At 42.3% G+C, this 26,054-nt stretch overlaps 2 long non-coding RNA genes across 3 annotated transcripts in view; one reads left to right on the forward strand and one right to left on the reverse strand.

The window, feature by feature from the left end:
* Positions 1-3,244, reverse strand: part of LOC119863672 — an 80,378-nt gene extending 77,134 nt beyond the window's left edge. Inside the window, exon 1 of one of the 2 annotated variants that reach the window (XR_006278090.1) lies at positions 3,053-3,244. This is a non-coding gene — a long non-coding RNA (uncharacterized LOC119863672). The remainder of the gene's footprint in view (positions 1-3,052) is intronic. The other variant, XR_005295703.2, reaches the window with a different exon arrangement.
* A 2,477-nt stretch (positions 3,245-5,721) lies between these two features.
* Positions 5,722-18,673, forward strand: LOC122458032. Its single transcript, XR_006277849.1, has 3 exons — positions 5,722-6,006; positions 11,490-11,701; positions 17,286-18,673. It is a non-coding gene; the product is annotated as an uncharacterized LOC122458032 (long non-coding RNA).
* The last annotated feature ends 7,381 nt before the right edge of the window (positions 18,674-26,054 follow it).

The following is a 26,054-nucleotide window of genomic DNA, read 5'->3' on the forward strand; positions in this document are numbered from 1 at the left end:
CTGGGCTCATGTGAGAGAGCTCCTTGTTAGCACTGAGAAACCTGGGGCCCGGTGGGGGAGGATCTCAGCTTTCAGCTAAAGAAACACACACACACACAAACAAGGAAGTCTCTAGCCCTTTTCTTTGCAAAGATAGCCTGGGAAATAGATGCAAACTGATCGCTAGGGCTCAAAGGAATAAGCATAGGGCTCCACTCTTTCAGGGGAGGCCTGGACGATCTCCTATACACAATTTTGATGTAGCAGGAGTCATATCCTCAGTCCAGTCCTATACATATCAGTGCCAGTACAGTGGACAGGAGTCGTGATATGCTGGGGCAGGGGGAGGGAAGGAAAAATTGCTACACAGGCTGTCTCAAAAAGGTCAACTCTGCTTGTTAAAAAGCATTCAAGTCTTCTGAGGCCTTGTCCATACACCCAAGTTGTGGGATGCGGAAATAAGATACACCAGTATCAGGCACCTGTACAGGGACACAACTGTCTTCATGATTGGGGTTGTACTGGTATAACTATTGTATTTAAAATAAATCATCCCCTCAAATCCTGTGTGTAGAGCAGGTCTGTGGTTCAGAACACAGTTCAAATCCCCCATGACATGTGTCCATTGTTTTATATAGTGCTGCTTTAAATACTTTTTAAAAGTATTAATCAGTTCCGGTTTTCTGGGATTAGTTTGAGGGGGCCATGTTAGGAGAGTGGAGAGGAAAGGAAGTTACAGTGGAAAGGTGTAACTGGAAGAAGTTAGCCTGGAGAAGGGCTGTAAATCAAGAGAATATTCTTGGGGCTTAGGATACAGTGAAAGTCTCCTCCCGTCCACATAGTGCCAAACACAAGAATTACTATTTACCAAATGCATCCCAACGGAATGGTTAGAGCCTGCAGCAGGGAGCAACTATTGTCTCTTTCCAACCTGAGCAGGTGACTGAGGCCTGGTGGACAATGGATCCCAGTGCATGGGGCTGCTGAATGTAGGGTGCCCACCAAGGGGGCTGACAAGACAGGCCCTGTGCAGGTTTCACCTTCCCCCATGAACAGAGGGGCTTACAAGGGCTCAGTTGCCTTCCCCATCTCTATTCAGTGGGCAACAGGCCTTACTGCAGCCCTGTGGCTGGAGTTGCTGGTGTGGAGGTACTAGGCTCCTACCCTGAGCTCTTTCTGAAAGCTGGGGAAAGGCAGAGGAATCTCTTACTGACAGTCCATGCATAGTTCCCCTGCATAAATCCTATTTACTCAGCCTCAGGAGGCGGGTGAATTGTACTCCAGAGATGTTAAAATGATAATCTAGTTTCATGGCAGCATCACCTGTTTGCTGTCTAGAAGAATTACCCACCCTTGCTGGCAGCAAGAGGCCGCATGAGCTTTCACCTTAAGAGACTACATTTAATATATCTACCCCCAGGGTTTTAGTTTTAAGTATGAAATGGTCATTGACCCAACCCCTGGGGATGTCTAAGTCTCCATATCAGAGACATGGCTTTCAGGGGAGGTACCAAACTCTGGATTCAATTTATCGAAAGAGGAACTCATTCTCTTCTGTCCGATTGATGCTGCTCATGCTCCTGGAGGTACCCTTACTACTGGAGAGGGCTGCGAAGTTGATTGCAGGGACCCAGATCTGGAGAGGTCTAATTTTGGTTGGGCCACAAGTCATCTTTGTCCTGAACTTGTTCTTGGAATTCACTTCATCCCACCTCTTTGCTGGTGCTGTCTAGAATTACTTGATGGGCTACCTGGCACCAAAGTGACCTGTGCCTCCTGTCCAATCCACACCCCTTTGACATGTGACTGTCCCATGATATTTTAGGGTTATGACATTCCCACCTCCTTCTTGGTGTTGCGACTCTTAGCCAGGAATTAAGTGACATATTTTCCAGCCCATTTAACTTTCCTGCTTGATTCTACATTTGTATGAGCCTCAGAAGTTTCAAACACAAATATATATTTTTCATTTTTTAAAATGCTTTTTGGTCACCCCAAACAGAGGCTGATGAACAGGCCAGAACCAGGTAATACAAACGGGCATAAAACCCTGCATGGGCATGACATTCGCTACAGAATAATAACTGGGTTTTAAAACAAAACTAAGAGTCAAGGGCTCCTTATCTCAGGTCAAAGAGATGCATTAGTGCATTGTGGGAAAATCTGGGCATAAATTAGTCTCCTCCTCCCTGATTTATAGCAATGGTGGTACAGAATAGCTACTGAATTCTGCACCAGAGATGGCTACATTTAAGTGGTAGAAGAGTAAGGTGAGTCTATTAAAGGTGAAAACTTTCAGGATGACAAGTTTATTATATTTATATTCCATATGTAAATCTATATTATGGTGTCTTCCATAAACATGCCATAGTTTCTTTTTGCTAGCCTTGAGGCACAGAATCCAGGATACCTCTCTTCTCAATTTAAACCACTTTGTGTACTTAACCCACATCCCTTTAAGAGGGTCCAATATGAATGATCAGTCCAGCTGGCCAGCTCCACTGGATGGATGGGTTATGGTCTCACTTCCTCCCATTCATTTTTGAAGAGTTTAGCACAAGTGGGGCACTAGCCCTATGCAGACTTCACACTTAGAGAAGTGCAAATTCTGTAATTGTGGCCTCCCATAAGGGGGTAGACAACTACTTCCATGCACACCTGGCTGCCATCTCATCTTTAACAGCCCCTTTCCATCCTTGGTTTAAAAATCCTATTTTCTCTTTCGTTTCTCTTCACTACTTAACTCCATTCTCCTTGCAACCTAACTGCACTAGTCTTCTCCCTACTTAAATTGACACTTAATTACTCAGCAGACTGGAATGTGGTCTAGTCCCCACTTTTTCCTATACCTTCTCCCATTAAGATATTATTAGAGATAATTCCAGAGTACTATAAATGTTCCCAGCAGCCAGGATATGATAGGAGGCTAGTTCTGGCCCCAAATGTGATACTTGTCCAGAAGGTCCATCTATGCCCATTAGCCTGCTAGCTTTTTATTTTTCCCCTGCTAACTTTTAGTCCCTTCTCTATCTTAGGTTGTTCCAATCTAAGGCTGGTTCAAAGAGACACTTACCTTTCTGGTCTGATTACCTTGTTTCCTCTCCCTTGCCTCCTTCTTGATAGGTGAGAGTTCAGGTTTCTCAGGCCTAGTTCTAGAGACAAGCAGGGGAAATGAGATTAAGGGCTTGTCTATAATTGGAAATTAAGCCAAATTAAGTTGTGTTAATTTAAACTCATTAAACCCCTGTGTGGAGGTTCCAATGGAGCAGTAAAGGAGCCTTAAGGTTTGTCTACATAAACAATTAGACCACACCAAGGTGAAGGGTGAATCTACCCTCACTAGCCTGCCCTGGTCTGTCTGCATAGACCTTGCTGATGTGTATTACATTTGTTAAAACACTCTTGGTCTAGTCCCTTTTGAAACTGGACTATCTCAAAGTGCAGTAACAAACTATTAACACATGTCAGCAGGGTCCTCATAGGCAGTTAGACCAAGGCAGGCTAGTGTGTGGTAGATTTCCCCTTCACCTTCCTGTGGTCTAATTGCTTAAGTAGACAAGCCCCCAGTTAATTGCTGCTGGTGATGGCTCATCTTAAGTGATCACTCTCCTTACAGTGTGTATGATAAAACCCATTGTTTCATGTTCTCTGTGTGTGTATATAAATCTCCCCACTGTATTTTCTACCAAATGCGTCCAATGAAGTGAGCTGTAGCTCACGAAAGCTTATGCTCAAATAAATTTGTTAGTCTCTAAGGTGCCACAAGTACTCCTTTTCTTTTTGCGAATACAGACTAACAGGGCTGCTACTCTGAAACCAGTTAATTGAGTCACTTAGTGAATTCACTAATGCTAATTAAGATAAGCAAACTGAGGCCATTTTACTTTTGAAGAGACCATCTACACAGGGATTGAATGTACTTTAGCTAATACCCTTTAAATTTGCACATTTAGTTAACTGAGCTAGTTTTCCTCAGTCACTTCTCTCCCCCTACTCCTCCTCCCCCAGAACAAAAGAAAGGTCACACATCTTCTCTCCACAGGCAGGAGTGACTTCACACAGACTACTTGAGTTGCTGCCAGTCTGGATGGGCCTTCTCTGGTTGCCTGAGGAACTTTCCCTGTATGTATCTAACCCCTGTAGTTAGAGGTATGCATTGTTTGAGACTCTGCTGCTGTGTTCCCATTCCCCCACAGTAGCCATTAAAATGTCTACATTCCATGACCCAAAGAAGATCTCTGTGTAAGCTCAAAACCTTCTCTCTCTCTCACCAACAGAAGATGGTCCAATAAAAGATATATCCTCACCCACCTTGGCTCTCTGGGACCAACACGGCTACAACAACACTGCATATGTTCCAGGCTGTGAGCCCTTAACAATAGAAAAACAGGACTTGTGGCACATAAGAGACTAATAAATTTATTTGAGCATAAGCTTTCGTGAGCTACAGCTCGCTTCATCGGATGCAGTGAGCTGTAGCTCATGAAAGCTTATGCTCAAATAAATTTGTTAGTCTCTAAGGTGCCACAAGTACTCCTTTTCTTTTTTGCGAATACAGACTAACACAGCTGCTACTCTGAAACCTTAACAATAGACTGTTTCATAAGGGATCAACAACATATATCAATTTAGATTCCCTCTAAATGCATCTCCGTACACAACATTTGGAGGGCTAGAGGATTGTAGTGTTGTGGCAAAGGCGAGGAAGAAATTCCCATAGCTATAGTGACATTAAGTAAATGGAGTTGGGACACGAAAGGGTTAGCAACTGCAGCCATACCTATCCCAGCATCATTAGCAAGTGATCCTCAGGGTGTTCCCAAGCAGCCCTTGAAAGCTATTGTCATTAAGAATGGGTGCTTTCTTTCTTGCCAGATCCAGGGATTCCTTAACTGAGTTGGTTTTGGGTGGTGCTAGGCCACATGATCAAGGTGATTAGAATTGTAAACACAAAGGATTCTTCCTATGCTTTCCGGAAGATTTGAAAAAAAGACTCAATCATAGAATCATAGAATATCAGGGTTGGAAGGGACCCCAGAAGGTCATCTAGTCCAACCCCCTGCTCAAAGCAGGACCAAGTCCCAGTTAAATCATCCCAGCTAGGGCTTTGTCAAGCCTGACCTTAAAAACCTCTAAGGAAGGAGATTCTACCACCTCCCTAGGTAACGCATTCCAGTGTTTCACCACCCTCTTAGTGAAAAAGTTTTTCCTAATATCCAATCTAAACCTCCCCCATTGCAACTTGAGACCATTACTCCTCGTTCTGTCATCTGCTACCATTGAGAACAGTCTAGAGCCATCCTCTTTGAAACCCCCTTTCAGGTAGTTGAAAGCAGCTATCAAATCCCCCCTCATTCTTCTCTTCTGCAGACTAAACAATCCCAGCTCCCTCAGCCTCTCCTCATAAGTCATGTGCTCTAGACCCCTAATCATTTTCGTTGCCCTTCGTTGTACTCTTTCCAATTTATCCACATCCTTCCTGTAGTGTGGGGCCCAAAACTGGACACAGTACTCCAGATGAGGCCTCACCAGTGTCGAATAGAGGGGAACGATCACGTCCCTCGATCTGCTCGCTGTGCCCCTACTTATACAACCCAAAATGCCATTGGCCTTCTTGGCAACAAGGGCACACTGCTGACTCATATCCAGCTTCTCGTCCACTGTCACCCCTAGGTCCTTTTCCGCAGAACTGCTGCCGAGCCATTCGGTCCCTAGTCTGGGGGAGATAGTACAGATAATAATATAGTCTGGGGGAGATAGTACAGATTCTTCAGAGAAGTACAGACCATGGCTGGCTGAAGTTGTTCAAGTACAGCAGCTTTTGCCAAAATTCTCAAAGCAGAGCTGGGCCTGTGACAATGTTAACTGGGCTGATGCTTTTACTATCACATTCCCTGGGGAAGAGAAAGAAAACCAGTGAACAAAATACAGGCACACAGTATTGTGTGTCCACTCATCCAGTGAGTGAGTAGCCTGGGCCTGGAGCTCAATTGTGGCTGCTGAGAAACCATGACAGAAGTCTTCAAGGTAAGGTGACTATTTTCCAGTATCAAAAGCCAGGATGTTCTTGTGGCAACATTTTTAGGGCTGTGTAATTCAAGATTTGAGATGCAGTGTGATTTTTTTTCATTCATTATTGCATATGGTTTCAGATCTTTATGAAATCTCACTTTGCACACAAAGTCCACATGGCTCTGGTACCCCTACAGAAAAAGGAAGCGAGGGTCAAAGGTAGCAGCACCCACCCTCTCTATCACACCACTTCAATGGCCAGAGCAGTTTTGCCCTGTCTAGACTGATTTTGATTGAGCTAAAAAAAAAAGTGAGGGGGGAATGTTTCTGGCATCCCAGAAGTTCTTGGGATACCAGGACACTGTATAATAAGTTTGACTACACTAGTGCAATCAGGATGTTTACTTAAAGATACACTACAAGGCTTACTATAAATCAGCTGTTCAGGATCCTCAAAATATAACCCAATGCATATACAGGGCCAGATTGTGCCTGTTAAGTACAGGTAATGTAGAACCTTGTTCCCTCACAATGAGGGGCTACCAGCAAGGGCTACAAAGACCAACTAATGTGCAACACATTAGTGTCCTTTAGAAATCATGTCTCTGTACATTGCCCCACCATGTAGACAAGCCCAGCTTAGGCAGGGGAGTGCAAGCAGAGCTGCCTTTAAAATTTATTTAACAAACCTGGGGTGGAGGTGGGGGAGACAGTAAGTGTAGGCAGATATTTTGTAGTTTGAACATAGTTTGGATTTTTGGCTCTTCATTTTTGCTGTTTTAGTAAAACCTTGCAATTCACCTGTAGCATAGTAATGAGAGGGGTTTTAGATGGTACCTATTCTCAGTCTTCTGATACCTTACCATAAGAATTTTAATGATGCAATAAATTCTGTGCAAGATGGGAGGGACTGTACCCTGGTGACCTTTTCACTATTCTGCATACTACTCTTTGGCTGCCCATTCCAGCCCTTCCAACAGGTTCAATGTGGTGGTTCCAGGTAGGGGAGGACTGGAAATGCCAGCCAATCAAAATACTGAATATCGAAAAGGTCAGCATAGTAGAGCATGCTGCTATAATTCACAGAGACATTAAAAGTCTAATATTTAACTGATGACAAAGATTGTAATGAGAGTCGAAAATGGCACAACGTTAATTTGTCTTTTTGACAAACACTGTAATGAGAATGGAAGTGTACAAGCTTCTCATATGCTTGTTACAGATTTTAGATTGTGATCTGTGCTCCTTCTACTGTAATGGGGACACAATCCTCCGTCGCTTCGAAAAGGTACAAAGCCCAAACCAACCTGGACAGCCGTATTATCATATGTTCACATTCTAAAATAGACAAATGGGTAGTGACGTGGCTATTTTAAAAAAAAACTGGGAGAAATGTATAATCATGACCACTGGATTGTATGCATGGCACTTTCATTTTAGCTGTGTGTGCATGTGGTTGTGTGATTGACTAGTGGACAATTTGAATTAGTCTTCTATCTGTGATGCTTTCACTTGGGAAGTCAGTATCAGTACCGGTTTCAGTTGGGTTGTTTTGTTTGTTTGGAGTGCAGTATGAAAGGGAAATAACTGGTTTGCAGATGTCCTAGGCATTAGCAGTAGGTCTTTCAGGCATCCTTTATTTTCTGGGCACATTTACTCTTAAAGCAAATGATGTGTGCGTTTGTATTGGTCAGATATTGTAGATATGGCTTTTTCATCTACTTTATCATTAATCCACTGGCAATGCTACTCAAGGATGCATTGCAGAGTCAAAAAAGAAAAGGAGTACTTGTGGCACCTTAGAGACTAACAAATTTATTTGAGCATAAGCTTTTGTGAGCTACAGCTCACTTCATTGGATGCATATTCGTTTTTGTGAGAGTCACTGCACGTTCTAGGAGATGTGCAGTGATACTTCTAGGAAATGGCACCTGGAAATTCTGGGATTTGTGCAATAAACAGAGAATGTAAAGTTAACAATGTTCTAAAACCTCTGCTTCTCCACTGTGCATTGTTGTACCTTTTAGCTCCAGTCCAGCAGGGCAATCCTCACAAATGAACCTGTAACCTGCACGAAGTCCCACAGACATTTCTAAGATTTTCAAAAGTGACTGATGATTTGGGCATCCAAATGCTGAGGTATTCCCCTCCCCCCACAAAAAAGGTTACTTTTGAAAATCTTGGCCAATGGCATGGCTCAGCTAGTGCGATTGGTGTCTTTATTAGGGCTTATTATTTGAGACATTTCATTCTAACCAGGAATGCTGGACAAGATTTAGAAGTGTTCTGAAAGTGTAATGTCTTTCTGTCTCTTTAGCATCTTATTTCAAGGATTCTCAAGCTTTTGCAGAGAATGGATCACATCTTAGTAGAGAGAGAGTCTTGTTGATCAGCCCCCTCCTGCTTGCAATTGCAGAACATCCCTGAGGCAATGAAAGCCATTTACTTACGAAAATAATATTAGAAAGTTATTTAATGTATATTTAACTGTGTCATAATACAATTTAGCAGCTGGAGACAAGGAGCAGAGCCTGCACCATGTGACCTGCCAGCTCTCAGTGGGCCACCCCAAAGTGCTGCATGGAGCACACTTTAAAAGCTATCGTCTTACTTCATTTCTTTTTAAAACCCTTTATATTAATAGACTTACCTTTCAAACTCCTCCCCCCCGTGACATTAGAAGATACATATACGAAAGTCATGTCATCCAACACCGAAGTGCAGCTCTGGGAAGGACTACAGCAGATGTTTAAGAGCACGCAGTTATCCTAGATACCATATTAGGCTAGGAAGTGAATTACACTATTATACTCTAGGGGGTTCTAACTCCAGGGGGAATTTAGGTAAATAAGAATGGGATGAGCACCTAAAGTAGAACTGATCAGAGCACCTCTGCCAACGCCCTCCTACAAAAATAGTGTCATGGGATCATTAGTGAGCAAGAGTGGTCCCATTATTACTGTACATTGTGCTTGGCAATATACCAACAGACAAGAAGCTATGATCCCTGTCCCGCACAGCCTACAATCTGAGTCCCCAGTGCTGCAAACACTTCATTTTTAAAGTACCAGGCATTATCCCATTCAATGAGACCTACCCACAGTGCACAAAGCCTGTGCATAAGTTTTTGCAAGATCAGGGCTTCGTTTAAGAAAAGACTTGACAAATCATGTGAGACAAGCAGTAGAAGAGAAGGGATGGGAGGCGGACAAAGGTAAGTGTAGTTAGATAGTGTGACGGGGCAAGGTCAGATGGCTATAGAAAAGTAGTCTTATTGGGATCCGGGAAGTGGGCGGGCGAGGCCCGTCCACAGCTAAAGGATCCCCCCCAGCCTAAAAGGGGGATCCACAGGACCTAGATGCCCAAAAAATTCCGGGGGACAACTAATAAAATAACAGGGACAGGTGTGCGGTCAAAGGGTCAAAAGAAGGGAACCAGACGGGGACACCGAGCAGAGAACCCCGGACAGCGCCCACTGCTCCTCAAAGGCATCGAGGGAGTCAGAGGATGCCGCCCAGAGGAACTCTGCCCGGATACGTGAAAGGACCGAGGATCGGAAATAGGCCCTACAGTCACAGGAGACTCCATCGGCCAACCTCCTCACTCTGGTTTTGTAGATGGCCATTTTAGCTAGGGCCAGGAGGAGGTTGACCAGGAGATCCCGTGACTTTGTGGGGCCACGGATAGGGAGTGCATAAATGAGAAGGTGAGGGGAGAAGTGCAACCAAAAACGTAATAAGATATTGGTGAGGAGCCGGAATAGGGGCTGCAGCCTGGCACACTCCAGGTAGACATGTGCCAGGGTATCCCTCATGCCGCAAAAGGGGCAAGTGTCTGGGATTGTGGTGAACCGCGTCAAGTACACGCCTGTGCTCACGGCTCCGTGAAGGAGCCGCCAACTGATATCCCCGGCGGGCTTTGGGACTAAGATGGAATATAGGCTGGCCCACCGGGGCTCCTCACCCTCCAAAGGTGGCAGGAGGTCCCGCCATTTTGTATCGGGGCAGGACACGAGGGTACGGGCGTGAAGGGTGTGGAGCACGAGCGTGTAGAGATGTTTTCTTGGCGCGGTTATAGAAAAGTAGTGGGAGATAGATATATTAGCTCCAGGCTAAACAAATCTCTGGTACCAGGATAAGTGAAATGGCAGCTGCTCCAGGTCAATTAAGACACCTGGGGACAATTAAGAACTTTCCAGAAGGCAGGGAGAAGGCTAGGTTGATTGGGACACCTGAAGCCAATCAGGGGCTGGCTGAAACTAGTTAAAAGCCTCCCAGTTAGTCAGGTGGGTGCATGTCAGGAGCTGTGGGAAGAAGTTGTGCGGTTGCAGAGGCTGAGTAGTACACACCATATCAGGCACAAGGAAGGAGGCCCTGAGGTAAGGGTGAAGTGGAGCTTGAGGAAGTGAGGGCTGCTGTGGGGGAAGTAGCCCAGGGAATTGTACGTGTCATGTTTCTAAAAGGTCAGCTACCATAGCTGATACTATTAGGGTACCTGGGCTGGAGCCCGGAGTAGAGGGTGGGCCCGGGCTCCCCCCCTCACCTTTGCCCCTAATTAATTACTGAGACTGTGAGACAACAGAGACTGTGCAAGGAAGGATAACTTCTCCTCACCTCCCTCGCTGGCTTATGATGAAAATGGCTCAGTAGACTGTGACCCTTGTCCCTAGAGAAAGAAGGGTTACGTGGAGGGTCACAGTGAGCCTCTGAGACTAGCGAAATATGCCAGGAAACATGGAACCCATGGAGGCAAGGACAGGGTTTTGTCACAATAGATAGATATAGGTAGTTATATAGATTTGGTACTGTGCAACTTCATGGTTCCTAGTCATTTGAAAAGGTGTTATCCTTTTATAAATAAATGAATACACATATAGCAGCTGTCCACAACCACCAAGAATAGCTATGATTTGATTCATTCATAACTCGGTTTTCCATTTCATTTTAAAGGCAGCACCTCCAGCGTGTTACACTGAATAGCTAATACAGCCTGAGGTTTTCTCCTTGGAGGTCTGCTAACAAAGTCCTGGACAAGCCTGACCCTCCTCTGCTTAGCTTGTGAGATATGGTGATGATGATATAGGTTGGTGTGGTATTGTTTCAAAACACTTGGGTGGAATCCTGGCCTTATTGAAGTCAAGGGCAAAACTCCAGCTGGGCCAGGATTTTCCCCTTGATACTTCCATGAAGGGGGGAGGGGGAGTTAGAAATGCCATTACATTTTAACTGATTATAGTTCTGAGCACTCCTCTCATGCTGGAATGACTTTAATTGGTTCTTAATAGAGCCTGTCCTTCCAATTTTCTAAATCCAAAAAGAGTCTAAAACTGAAGAAGTCTCTGCTTTTAAAGCTTATTGGCAGAGATACAGTATCTAAGGCTTAACTTTTCACAGAAGGAGGAAGCTGTAGCTTTTGCTAAGCTCGACTGAAGGGGGATATTTCTTGAGTTGACTCTTTTTTTCCCCCAAAGACAATTCTTTAACTCTGGTTGTTTTCAGTGCATTTGATCCCAAGGGATAAGAAAACGATTGGACTTCAAGTGGTTACTTGAATTCTACATAGAGTATTTGGTCACCTGAATATAGTGACAGGACTATTCCAGGGCAAAAAAAGGACCATAATATGTGAGGAATGTCCTGATAACAATCTGGACTATGGCCATACTGATTAAGAATATTCAAGCTACTACTGGAAGGGAAATCTTTAAACTGTAAGTCTTATTTTCTCATTTCAAATTGTTTAGTGTAAAACTATCAGGCTTACTTAAATCAATACTGTTTTTCCCGTCTGTTGCTTCAGAACTGTAACAATCCGTAGATTGACTTTACTACTTTTTCTGGGGAAATACTACTAGAAATGTACAGAGCATTATGAATTTATAGAATTTGAAAGAGACTAAGCTCATGGCTTCTTTGTGTCAGTAATACAGAGAAAAAATTGCTGCTCATACTTCCATTTGGCACTTATTTTGTATCTTCTGCAATTAAAGTAGGGTTATAATCTAAGTGACTCTAAAAATGACACATTTATCCTCTCTTAGTGACTTCTGTATCAAATTTCTAAGATGATAAATCAAGAGTAGATTTTTTTCTACTGTCAACACTGCAAATTCATACTGGGATCTCAAACTCTAAGCTGTATTCTTTATGCTTATTACAATATCATTTGTAACAAAGATCTAGCAATCATAACTTAGTTGACTATGCATGATTCGGAATAGAATCCAGCTCACTTTTCCATAGCTTTACTGAGGGCGTATCTACATGGAGACATTGACCAACATAGCTGTAAGCAGAATGTCACTTTTATTCCAGAATAGGAAATCCACACTGGGGAGTTATATTAGAATAGGTATAGTGGAATAGTTATTGTCACTCAGTTTCTCTGTGTAAGAAATCCCTGATTCTTCAGTACTAAAACTTGCTTTATTAGGAAAATAAGCCATAACGACCCAGACACGTATGCAGCAAATATGTTGATTTGTGTTTTAACAGAGAAAAGCTTGACTTACTAAATACAAGATCTGGAGCCAACTCCTCAGAAACTGGGTGTATTCAGATCCATATCCTTCATTTGGATCCATCTTTAACCTTTACATACATCAAAAAAGTGACTATTCCTATGTTTTAAATGTCTAATGCTCATTTTTATGCATACATCTGTTTTAGAGGAAATCCCCTTAAGCTGTCTTTAAGTCTGACTGTCACTCTGCAGCTAGGGGGTTGTTAGTCAATGTTTTTTCTGGAAATACTGTCATCACCAAAAAAAGAAAAGGAGTACTTGTGGCACCTTAGAGACTAAAAAATTTATTAGAGCATAAGCTTTCGTGAGCTACAGCTCACTTCATCGGATGCATACAGTGGAAAATACAGTGGGGTGATTTTATATACACAGAGAACATGAAACAAATGAGTGTTATCATACACACTGTAACAAGAATGATCAGGAAAGGTGAGCTATTACCAGCAGGAGAGTGGGGGGGGGGGACAGCTTTTATAGTGATAATCAAGGTGGGTCATTTCCAGCAGTTTACAAGAACAGTAGGAGGGGAAACAAACAAGGGGAAATAGTTTTACTTTGTGTAATGACACATCCACTACCAGATGATGACATCTTCATCATCTGGACCCATGGAAAAGAAGCCCTTGAGGAATTCCACCATGATTTCAACAATTTTCATCTCACCAACAACCTCAGCCTGGACCAGTCCACACAAGAGATCCAATTCCTGGACATTACGGTACTAATAAACAATGGTCACATAAACACCACCCTATACCTGAAACCTACTGACCACTATACTCAACTACATGCCTCCAGCTTTCATCCAGACCACATCATGCGATCCACTGTCTACAGCCAAGCTCTACGATACAAATGCATTTGCTCCAACCCCTCAGACAGAGGCAAACACCTACAAGATCTCTATCAAGCATTCTTACAACTACAATATCCACCTGCTGAAGTGAAGAAAGATTGATAGAGCCAGAAGTTACCTACTACAGGACAAGCCCAACAAAGAAAATAACAGAACACCACTAGCCATCATCTTCAGCCCCCAACTAAAACCTCTCCAACGCATCGTCAAGGATCTACAACTATCCTGAAGGACGACGCATCACTCACAGATCTTGGGAGACAGGCCAGTCCTTGCTTACAGACAGCCCCGCAACCTGAAGCAAATACTCACCAGCAACCACACACCACACAACAGAACCACTAACCCAGGAACCTATCCTTGCAACAAAGCGCGTTGCCAACTGTGTCCGCATATCTATTCAGGGGACACCATCATAGGGCCTAATCACACTATCACTATCAGCCACACTATCAGAGGCTCGTTCACCTGCGCATCTACCAATGTGATATATGCCATCATGTGCCAGCAATGCCCCTCTGCCATGTACATTGGTCAAACTGGACAGTCTCTACGTAAAAGAATAAATGGACACAGACGTCAAGAATTATAACATTCAAAAACCAGTCGGAAAACACTTCAATCTCTTTGGTCACTCGATTGCAGACCTAAAAGTTGCAATCCTTCAACAACAAAAACTTCAAAAACAAACTCCAAGGAGAGACTGCTGAATTGGAATTAATTTGCAAACTGGATACAATTAATTTAGGCTTGAATAAAGACTGGGAGTGGATGTGTCATTACACAAAGTAAAACTATTTCCCCTTGTTTGTTTTCCCCTCCTACTGTTCTTGTAAACTGCTGGAAATGACCCACCTTCATTATCACTATAAAAGGTCTCCCCCCACCCCCACTCTCCTGCTGGTAATAGCTCACCTTTCCTGATCATTCTCGTTACAGTGTGTATGGTAACACCCATTGTTTCATGTTCTCTGTGTATATAAAATCTCCCCACTGTATTTTCCACTGTATGCATCTGATGAAGTGAGCTGTAGCTCACGGAAGCTTATGCTCTAATAAATTTGTTAGTCTCTATGGTGCCACAAGTACTCCTTTTCTTTTTATGGATATAGACTAACATGGCTGCTACTCTGAAACCTGTCATCACCAAGGTTAAGTTCAAACAAAAATGTTCTAAGAGACCAACAATCACCTTGCTTCATGCTCATTTATCACCAGCCGCAGGTGTGGGAGTCCTTTGACAGCAAATCCTACATAACAATTAAGTATACTGCCACCACATCTTCAAGCTAATTACACTCATTCTCTAAGTACCTATCCCTCTTCCTAGAACAAAAATAGTGCAAGGCTAGCTAGGGAACAAAATACAGAATAAGAGATTACGTCAGTGTGGTGCTGACAGAGAAGAGAGATGTTAGCCTCCATACAGACTCCATAATAAATGAAACATTTGAGAGAAGAATGTATTGGCACATTCTTCCATCTTTCTAAGAAACTGACACTCTATTCTACAGCCAGCGGTTCCTTACAATAACAGCTACAAAGAGGTTTTGTGAACAACCTAATATGTCAGCCTGCCATTAATTTCTATATTTTCTGGACAGTCTATAAAAAGAAAAAAATCAAATCAATAATAGGGCATTTTTCAAAATCATATGGAAATAGTAAATCTAATTGTGTTTTCTAAAAGTTATAAATTGAAAAACCTGACAATACAAGGTGAGAGCTGCATAACTGTCTCTCCAACTGGCTCCTGCAGGAATTTGGGGCTTGGGAAAATATCTTTCTTTGCTTCTCGTGAACACAGATTCTCCCCTGGATGTCATATCTCCCTGGGAAATCTGACTATCCAGTTCCATTCCTCTGGAAATTCCAGATTCATTCCCTGCCCGCCCGTTCCCAAATAGCTTAAATCCGAAAATAAATAGTTCTTAAATTGTCTCTATTGTGTGGCAAGTTCTGGGCATCTTCAGAGGGGTTCGTTCATCCTTGAGCTGCCTGTTGCACCTTCCCAGATCATTGTATTTGTATACATAATGATGTAGTGCTATAAAGGAATGCAGAATTAGCCAGCGAGCTTACCCAGAAGAGCTTACACTGTAAGTCAGACAAAAGTAAAAAGAGTGTAGTACTTTAAATGTAGGACCGGGTGCAGAAAGGACAGCAGTCTCCTCTTTGATGTTGGAAGGCTTTATGAAACAAGCATCCTATGAAAAAGGGAGCTGAAGGGGAGAGAAGGTGCCTGTTGGAGCTGGGAGACTGTTCCAAACATGGGTCCTGATTCAGGAAAGCATCCTTGTTAAGATTAGCAATTAAGCATGTGTTTAAGACCCATGGAAGTCAATGGGACTTTGTAAATCAGGGTCATAGATTGTAGGTAGAAGCATAGAAAAAGATGTGAAGATGAGTATGGGTAAAGAAGAAAAAAAGTGAGGAGAGGATTAGTAGGCATACAGGAAAAGAACAAAAGGAAAGGGACCAGACCTTAAACTTGGAGTCAGAGACGTATCCCAATGAAGTGATACAAGGAGTTAAACATGGTTGGACTAAAACTCCATGAGAGGAAGGTTTCAGAGTAGCAGCTGTGTTAGTCTGTATCCACAAAAAGAAAAGGACTAACAAATGCATCCGATGAAGTGAGCTATAGCTCACGAAAGCTTATGCTCAAATAAATTTGTTAGTCTCAGAAACTGCAGAAACAGAAGGAAGGAAAGAAGGAAACAGAAGGAAAGACTTGGGGAAGGGAGGAGAGAACCAAGACGGGGTGTTCAGGTGGAAAGGGCCTTGAGAGTAGGAGTAAAGGGGTCAAGGACAGAAGAGATCATCTGATTTGCATACAGCCAGTTTCAGAAAAAGGAGTTAAGAGCAGTTTCTCTCCTTCAGTATAACAGTTCAACTGGTTTTATTGAATCGTTAACATCTGTTGTACCAGGATTAGCTATTGTATTTTTACCTTATTTTTTCTTATGCTTGGGGTGTTAGTGTAGGAAAACACTAGCGGGAGTGGTACACTGAATAGATGTAAGTGCCCTGCTCAAGGGGATGTAGTCTAAAAATCAAGTCTAACTCTCTGGGAAATTTTTCTTTACACAAGAACACCTTTTAAAGAATTTCTCCTTAAAAATTGAAGTTGACCCAGCAACAGTGGGAGGCAAAACACAATGCAACAAAAAGAAAAATCCAAAACATTAGAGATGGGAGTTATCATGTCTTTGCCTGCACTATTTGAAGCATTCAGCTTGCTACAGATAAGATGGCTATTTATTTCAGGCTGCAGCTTAGAGCTACCTTAGCTGTCAGAAGTCGTACATAAAAATATCCTTTCTTCCAGGAGCCATTTATCATTCAACCAGTAAATATTATTCACTCCATTGATTATCCTATGATTATATTTTCTCTTTAAATGGCTGTTAGAATTGGGTATAAAAGACCCATTTTATTCTAGATTAAGTAGTCTCTAGGATTTTAAATACTTCATCATTTGAATTAGTTAGTGCAGCGGCAATGCAAAATGGGACATCTTTCGTGGTGAAGCCCTGTTCTTATATCCATCAGCCTTTCTCGTCCTCCTTGTTACAGCCTATAACTGAGTTTCCACATTCGCTAAACATGCGTAACTGTCTCTAGTCATAGTGCCTATTTGCCTCAAGAGGCAGCACTGCACCTCTATTATCGCCTTTGGCTGCTTCTTCTGCACTGCAGGATAGTCCTGCCTCCTTTATAGTCGTTTTTTCTTACTGAGCTCCCTCAGCCTAGTTATAAGGACCTAGTGTCTAATGGAGCACCACCTACCGCTGCCCTGGAGGCCCTTTGTCACCCTGCAAGTGTGAAGCATGTCTCTAATGGAGGTTTTTGAGTTGATTTCCCACCCCCCCACTTCTCTAGCAGATGATACCTCCCTTTTTTTATTCCCCAGATATGCTGATTGAGCTTCCAAGTGCATCAGAAGCTGCCCTAAAACTCTCAAATAATAAAAAATGCTACTGCTGAAACAACATGATCTAGCAATTCGAGCAAGGGACCGAGAGTAAGGAGACAAGTTCTAAACCCAACTCTCTGCCCTTGCTCAGTATATGGCAGTGGGCACAGCACTTCTCACTACCTGTTTCCCTGTCAGTACTTTGAGGATAATGATGCCCTGTGAAGTATTTTGAAATCTTTAGTGATCACTGCTATAAGAGCACATAGTAGTCTCACTATATTTCACTAATGAGTATCCACATATTGATGGTATATAATAAGAATACTTCCTGCTTTCAGAGAGTAGTGCAATACACTATATCTGCCGGATGTAGCAAAAATATATATTGGACAAGCAAGCATAGGTAATATGTAACTTTTAGTTCTGTGGTTATCGCCATTCTTTCATGATTCCTTCATCCTGTCCCCTGTAGCCCACCACTGCAGCTCTCATAATCCAATACAGTCTCCTTTTGAGGCTTCTGCTAAGCTGTGAACAGGCCAGCAGGTGATTCTCTGAGTGCCACTCACCCATCACAAGAGCTGCGTGCAATACCCACAGAACATCAAGTCTCCACATACTCACCTTGGATTTGAGGAGTTTAAGAACCTATAAAAGCCCAGTCTACATGGAAGGAGGTTATTCACACCACAGGAGAGCTGGAAAACCTCCCTTCCCGCTGCCCAGCTTCTCTTTCCCTCCCTCCAACATTTCCTTCTCTCCTGAGGTCCCCGGGGAAGGCGGAGAAGGAAGTTGCGGTGTGAAAGGACAGCTGTAGGGGAACTCGGACCTGAATGGTTCCCACCCTTGCAGCCTGAATGGCAGGATTCTCCCATGCTTCGCTGTAAACTTCCTCGCTATCAGCTCTGCGAGTGAGCTGTAGTCCGAAGCCACTCAAGCACTGCGATACATTGTGCCTTTGCCAATGAGCTGCTCTAAACTAGTGGTTTTTAATAGTTTTTCATTGTGGAAAATAATCTGCAACATTAAGTAAAATTAATGTCCAGTAGAGTCTGTGGTAGAAATGCTAAATTTTGTAGCCCTTTTGAGAAAAGCAAAGCTAGCAATTTACAAAAAAAAAAAAAAATTCAAGGGTACAAGCAAGATAATTTCACTGCATTATATCAAGATCCATCTATCCATTAGCTTCAAATTAGGAACCACCTGCTCTTCATAACTGTCTGTGTGTATGAATGAGGAATGTGGAGTTTAATTAAATAGCACGTGTGGGTGGAAACGGCTTTTCAGCAGCCGTGAGGTTATTAGTGGACGTCTATATTGAAGTTCTTCACATTTCTGAAAGGCTAATTACAATGTAAATTTAGTTTTTAAATTATTGCTTTGCTGTGGGATTGGAGTTGTCATTTATTATTAAGTATTTTTTAGATCCCAGAGAAAACATTGGTTTGGCTGAATAAACATTCTGTATTTCCTTATTTTGCTCTAATTTAAATTGCTTATTCATGGCTCAATGAATTATAAAATATGCCTACATCTTTTACCTTCATTATTTTTACAGCTCTCCCTGGACTGTTTCAGGGCAGAAACAAACCCCATGTTCTGATTGAACTGAGGCCAAGGTTTTAAAAAATGGCCCTAAACGTGTGACCTGACCTTCAATCACAGCTCCCATTAACTTCCCAAGTGAGGGGGTGACAGTTATTATATTATAACTGCTAGTTTAAAACATTATATGTGGTGCATCATTTTAGCACTATCAGCACAATGCACTGGATATTAAATCTTACACTGTAATATTAACTTGGAATAATCAAAATCATGGTCCCTTAAATCTTCCAGTCCTTGTTAGTCCACACCTAGTCAGGCAACACTCCCATTAAGGACTAGAGGAGTGTGATGGGGTGCACAAACTCCACATTGGGCCTGGAGGGGTTGAAGGACCCAGGGAGCCCTGGACCCAGGGAGCCCTGCCCCTTCAACCTTGCAGAGCATGCTCCAGTTGGAGATAGGGTTGAAAAGGGAGCAATTCAGCCCAGTCTATAATTACTTGTAAATGGAAAAGCAATAACAATGAAATGGAGGCGGGGTAAAGTATGGCATTTGTAAACAAAAGGGCAAATGCTACCTTCCTGTAGTTCTCACCAAAGCAAAACTCTCTGTGAAAAGTGTGGGAGGGGACATCTCAGAGAACCATGAAGGTAGGCTGTATACTAGGCAGAGGCCAGGTCTGCCTTATCTTGCTCTAGAAAAACCCACTCTGACTGGCACTGGGAATAGGGCATGTGGGGAAATGATTTTCCCATTCCATTAAATTTTTCAAGATTTCAAGCATTTTCTCATGTCACAGTGGGATGAAACTGGGGCCAAAATTTTTTTGTGGAGTGAGACCCCACCCCACCCCAGAATCGCCAATAACCCAGTGATTAGAGCATTCACCTGTATGTTAAAGACCTTGGTTTAAGAGAGTGTTTGTGTGTGGTTCTCCCTCACACACACACACACACACACACACACACACAGACAGGGGGAGGGAATGTTTCTACACTCCTACTTCACCCAAATCCCAGCTGGTTTTGAACAGACATTCCATCCTGAACCTGATGAATCTTCCTGATGAAAGTTTCCTGGAAACCAAACTTTTCCCATATAAAGTTTTATGAAAAAACACTTTGTTGACAATTTCTCAGGCAGCTCTAATGAAGAGCTGTGTTGCTGGGCTTCAGAGAGGGATACAACCAGCCCGCCTAGGCTTGAGGAAGGGTTGCCACAAACCATACCTCAAAGGTGAGGGAAGAGGAGTAAAGGAGATCTCTCCAGTTGTTCCACCTCCCCTCCCAACTGAAAATCAATTTCATCTCCTCTCCAATGCCATCACACCTTTAATGCAGTAGAGATTCTTTATGCTATTATTATATTCTATTTAAAAATTGGTTCCTAGCATGGATTTTTTTTAATTCTATGTTTGAAGCATGAAGTGGAATGAATGTATCATTCTAGAACTCAGAGGCCAGTAATAGTTGCTTTGGTGGCTCCTTTTGGCTTGTCATTTAAGTCATGGGCTGAAAAGAAAGGATAGGTCTTGGGTGGAACAGACCTGCTTAGGCATGGAGAAAAAGCAGAACTTAAATGGAATTTTGTCATCTTAGTGTATTGAGAAATGTACTGGGACTCAGAAGACCTAGGTTCTATTCCCAGTTCTGCTACTAGCCTGTTGGGTGACCTGGGGCAAGTTACTTCACCTCTGTGCTTTGAGATCTACTGGTAAAAATCACTATGTCAGCATCCGATGAAGTGAGCTGTAGCTCACAAAAGCTTATGCTCAAATAAATTTGTTAGTCTCTAAGGTGCCACAAGTCCTTCTTTTCTTTATGTCAGCGCTAGGTACTGTTATTATTAATAATCAAAATTGTGGCACCAAAAGCCCAACCATTGACACAAATATCTCCAACACCAACTTTTTTATTTTAATTAAACATGTGGATTTCACAAAACTGCTGACCGGGAGAGAAGAAGGTTCATTTGCAGTTGAGGCATTGGATTGAAAGGATGGGAGCTGCGTTTTATTGCCGGCCCTGCCCCAGGCTCCCTGTATGACTTTGGCCAAATCTCCTCATCTCTCTGTGCCTCCTGTGGATAGTAACACTTCCCAATCTCACAGTGTGACCAATTAACTGTCTCCAGAGCACTTTGACTTCCTCAGATGAAAGCTGCTATAAAAATACAAAATATGATTTTCTATTTCATTACTCCTTAGTCCAGCTGTGAAGTGTCACAACACTGTGTTAGCTTTTCATTTGGATCGTTCCCCTTTTCAACCACCCCCACCTTTAAGGATCTCCTTCTATTTTTTATGTACTATAAAGTTTCACTCCTTTCTTCGTTGCCACACAGTCATTCGCTTTTATGTTATTAACTCTAGGAAGAATGCCTACAGGTGGAAGGAGACTAATAAGTCTGTTAGATCTTTAATTTCAGGAATGGAGCCTGATTTATGTGTTACAATTTGGGAATGATATTAACACAAATTTCCTTGATAAAATGAGAAAATACATGTACATTATAGAAAAATGGCTAGGCTTTTTAAAAAATCCTACTGCTTTATTTTATCTACACTCTCTTTGAAAGTGAAATGTCAGTAATATTATTAAAATATTCCCAACCAATAAATTAATCATTCTTTCCAAATCCTAGGAGAGTAGAGTCTGTATATCTTCCTCTAATCCTACACCAATGATGCTGTGGGTTCATTCTCCACATGCTTACATTAGTGTCCTGCTGGTGTAACTAGTCTGACTTCAGTGGCACTGCTGCTCAGGAGCAACTCGATAATTAAGTTTGCGAGTTCTGTTTCTAACTGTGTCAGCTACACTGATGCTTGCTGCAGTCAAGAACTCTGTATGTTATAACCCTGTGTGTCCTGAACCTGGGTCCATAGAGTTCCCCATTGACAGCACCACCCACCTCCCAACCAACAGCTAACCAACTGAATGGTGAGACCGTGAAACCTGAAGCTTCCCAGAGTCCTGATCTGAGGAACACCTGGAACTCTGGTCAGGGCTTTCTTTTTAAACCCAAAGAGAGGCCCTGGAAGTAGTCTGCACAACTGGGCTCTGCTTCTATGCTACTTTGGACTCTGTTTCCCTGCCTTGCTCCTGCTTTCCTGGCTGTTCCTGGTTCCTGCCTTGTTTCTGATCCTTGCCTCTGGTCTCCAACTCCAGTTCCAACCCTTGGCTCAACTCCTGACTCTGACTCCAGCTCCGTCCCTTTGCTTGACTCCTGCTCGAACCACTACACTTGGCCCTGACAATATAATGTTATTTCAGAGCCGGTACAGTAAGAGTTGTAATATCATCCTTCACAACATTCTACAGACCCCTCTCACTCTTTGTATACACCATTTTCTCCAGTTAGCTAATGGGGGCAGGGGGAAAATGTTTTGTAACAATTAATTAAATGAAGCATCATTAAGGATTTTAATAGCCTTGCATATATGGATAAAAGGAACTCATTGGATTATGGATTCAAAATTTCCCAAGGCCTGATCATGGCTTCACATTAGTTTCAACGTTCTGGATATTGCATTTGCATCTCGGTTTGCTGAATAGCATATAGGAAAATGGCTTCCTGTTGAATATGTATCCAGAGAGGCTGTGTATGTGCATGGCTTATTCCTGCAAGTCAACATTTTCAAACTTGCGTTCCTGAAGTTAGGCACTTAAATCCATATTCAGGCACCAAAATATGTGACCCAAAATTTTAGAAGACGTTGTAGGTGCTCGGTGACTTTGTAGCCAAGGTGAAAATCAGGGCACTTATTTAGGTGCCTAAATTTGAACATCCTTGTTTGAAAATTTTAGCCTTTGGAGACAACCTGTGGATTACACTGTGCTCAGAAAATGTGTTCAACATGTAATTCTTTCGTCCCAACCTGCCCATGGCTAATACATGTTGCTTTTTAATCAAAACACACCCGTTTTCTCAACTATCATTTGGATTTACATACAATTATTTCTCTTGAAGCACCTTTTGGAAGATGAGCAACAACTGCAGCAACATTGTGATACTGGGGCTGCTTTTAATAGCTCGCATCACACACACACACACACACACACACACACGTTGTTTCACTTTTGGACATCTATTGGAGATCAGCATCAAGCCTTAAAATACGAACATGACAATTGGCACAGGGCCATAAAGGAAGTGTAAGTGAGATGTAATCAGACAGGGAAGAATTAGAATCCAGTGATGATATGAATAATATGATGCACCCTTCTAAAGTTAAAGGCTGTCAGAAATAAGAGGCAGAAAATAAGAATCAGAGCAATTTAGCTGAAAGAGTAAATAGAATGCAAAATGTACAGACTTGATTTTGCATTTATCGTAAGTGACATGGTTAATATTGGGTTTTCCTCTTGTTTGTATCTGATGCTTAGTTTGGACAACCCTTTACTATGCTGTGATCGCAGAAAAGGGATATATGGATGTGAGAACTTCATGACTGTAAGGAGTACATAGGCATGAAAGGAGAAAACGTGTTGTCACTCCATTATGCAGGTGTTGAGGTGCATGATAATCGTGTGACATTCTCTGAGAATGTGACTGAAGATTCTGAAGGATGACAGCCGGCTGTTGCTGAGAGTTTTAATCCGAAAGAAAACATTGAATATGTACATTTCAGATGGCTAAACAGCCACCAAAAAACATCCATAGATGCACTCACAACTTGCTGACCAAAAATATGTGGCATGCACGAATACCTAATAAATGCAAAGAAAATAAAATCTAGATTATCATGATGTCACTTGTCCTCATTCAGAAAAGTAGCTATTAAATGTGTCCATAATTCTAGAAAGCACTTAAGACTTAACTTTAAGTATGAGATTAAGGCCCTTTGACTTCAATGGGCCTTAAGCATCTGCTTAAACTTCAGCATCTTGATTCGGGATGTTTTACAGACTCTAGCTCCATTCTAGGAATGGGTTGACTGGAGCTATCGAATACAGCACAGAAGGCAACATTTTAAAATATAGGAGCCTAAATTTAGAATGCTAAATAATGAGCCAAGATGCTGAGTGTTCTGTCCTTTTGGAAATCTGGCCAATTATGTAGGCACCTACATCTATACTTAGGCTACTAACTTTAGGTTCCCATTTAAAAACAAAAACAAACCTTGGCCCAAGTATTCCGTTACAATGAAGCCATCAAAAAAAGAGAAAAAGCCCACTGTGAGAAATGCACTAATACAAGTATGGCCAGGAATGTCTTCCTCACAGAGATGGGTGACCTTTTATAGGGCAACTATCATATAAGTGGTCCAAACCCAGTCACTTTCTGCTGCTCTTTGTGCTAACTCATTTCACTCAGATATTTTCTCCTTGGATAAGCCAGATGAAAAAGAATGTGATGCGCTGAAGCATTTAGAAAAAAATCATCATGTAAAGAGAGCTATCATCAGTTAAACCAAGGCTTCAGAGATCAAAAGTTCAGCCACTGAAACACGTATGCTGAATACTAATGTTCTTATTATACTGGTGATGCAAAGCCCACGCTAATGTTAGCCACATGAAAGAAAACATGAAATCAAAGTTACATCAAAAGTGGAATTTACCCAAATGATTCCACATCACCCTTGAAAGTGCCAGGTGTCCAGGACAGTCTGATTCCTTAATAGGGAGATACAAAAAAAAAACCACTCTGCAACTTTCTTTGCAACTGAAGGCAATGGAGGATCCAGGCTGGGTCACTCAGCTGCTAAAACGTTAACACACACAAACATTGGATGTGAGAAATGAAAACCTCCTACAGCAATGCTCACTCTGGCACGTGAGACTAGCAAATTTATTTGAGCATAAGCTTTCGTGAGCTACAGCTCACTTCATTGGATGCATGCATGAAGTGAGCTGTAGCTCACGAAAGCTTATGCTCAAATAAATTTGTTAGTCTCTAAGGTGCCACAAGTCCTCCTTTTCTTTTTACGAATACAGACTAATACGGCTGCTACTCTGAAATCTGGAGTGTGAGAAGCAACAGATAGATAAACGCTCCACAGGTGGGGGTCATTCTTTCACAAGTGCTATCCTTTTATTTGACATGCCCTTTCTCCCCTTGGTTCACCCTCCTCGCTTCAAATATCACCCTGAAAGCTACCATTCACTTTAGCCTAAGATTGATTCTAAACATTACCTGGTATTAGAGAATTACAAAGGAGGCAATGTCTGGGTAAAGATTAGATTCAGAGTTTGGATAAGTGGATGAAACTGCACTAGGGTTCAGGTATGAATCCGATGCTGTCAAAATCTTATGAGACATTCTCATGAGATTTTATCCCACCAGTGCCACCACAGTGCTGCTTTCACAAGCGTTCTTCACAGGTCAACTGCTCTCAATAGATTTTTGTGCCAAAGTCTTGAGTCAACCCATTTGGATCCTGAATTGTAACAGTCTAGAAGAATTTGGATCCAGGGATATGAAACTGAGAGGAGAAATGTGAAGGAGTTTGGATATGAGGTTCTAGTTTGTGCCCCTGGCCCCACACAAATTAAAAAAAAATGGAAAGATTTAGATTTAGTTGGGGACTGGTCCTGCTTTGAGCAGGGGGTTGGACTAGATGACTTTCTGAGGACCCGTTCAACGCTGATTATTCTATGATTCTATGAAAGTGCTTTAACATTCTATTCCTTAGTGATTGCAAATTGGCCCTACACTCCCTGCTTCTATCCCTGTTGCTCTTACCTATCAGGTGCTTTTTGTAAAGTTATTCCTCTCTTCCGCCTTTCTCGGTCAAGCATTTTTATGATCGTTCATGTGAAAGTTGCTATGTAAAAAGGTGCTCTAGTTTGGAACCTTCAAATGTGTTAACATGTAGTCTAATTAGAGTATCCCATTGCACAGCCATACAAGAGAAATCTCACCTAAGAAAACAAGGGGACGATGAATTATGGAACTCCGAAGAATAAGGATGGCCAAAATCCTGTATTCAAGTTGTGCTCCGTTTTGCATGGTTGTGGAAGAAGCTCTATGACGCTTCGATGTGACGAAGTGGGGATTTTCCCTTGTTGTGTTGTATGTGAGTCTTACTGTTGAGCCTATGTGAGTTTTACTGTTTTGCATGAATACAGTGTGTGCCTCAGTTTCCCTGTGTGCTGCACCAATACCTCAGTGGTGGGAATAGGGATGTGTGACTTTGCTGAGACCTCTGGGGCAGGTGAGGCTGCTCCAGCTGCCTGCACATATGCTATGACTGGTGCCCTTCATAACCTG

Source organism: Dermochelys coriacea, chromosome 11 (genome assembly GCF_009764565.3).
Source record: "Dermochelys coriacea isolate rDerCor1 chromosome 11, rDerCor1.pri.v4, whole genome shotgun sequence".
NCBI classification, from domain to species: Eukaryota; Metazoa; Chordata; order Testudines; family Dermochelyidae; genus Dermochelys; species Dermochelys coriacea.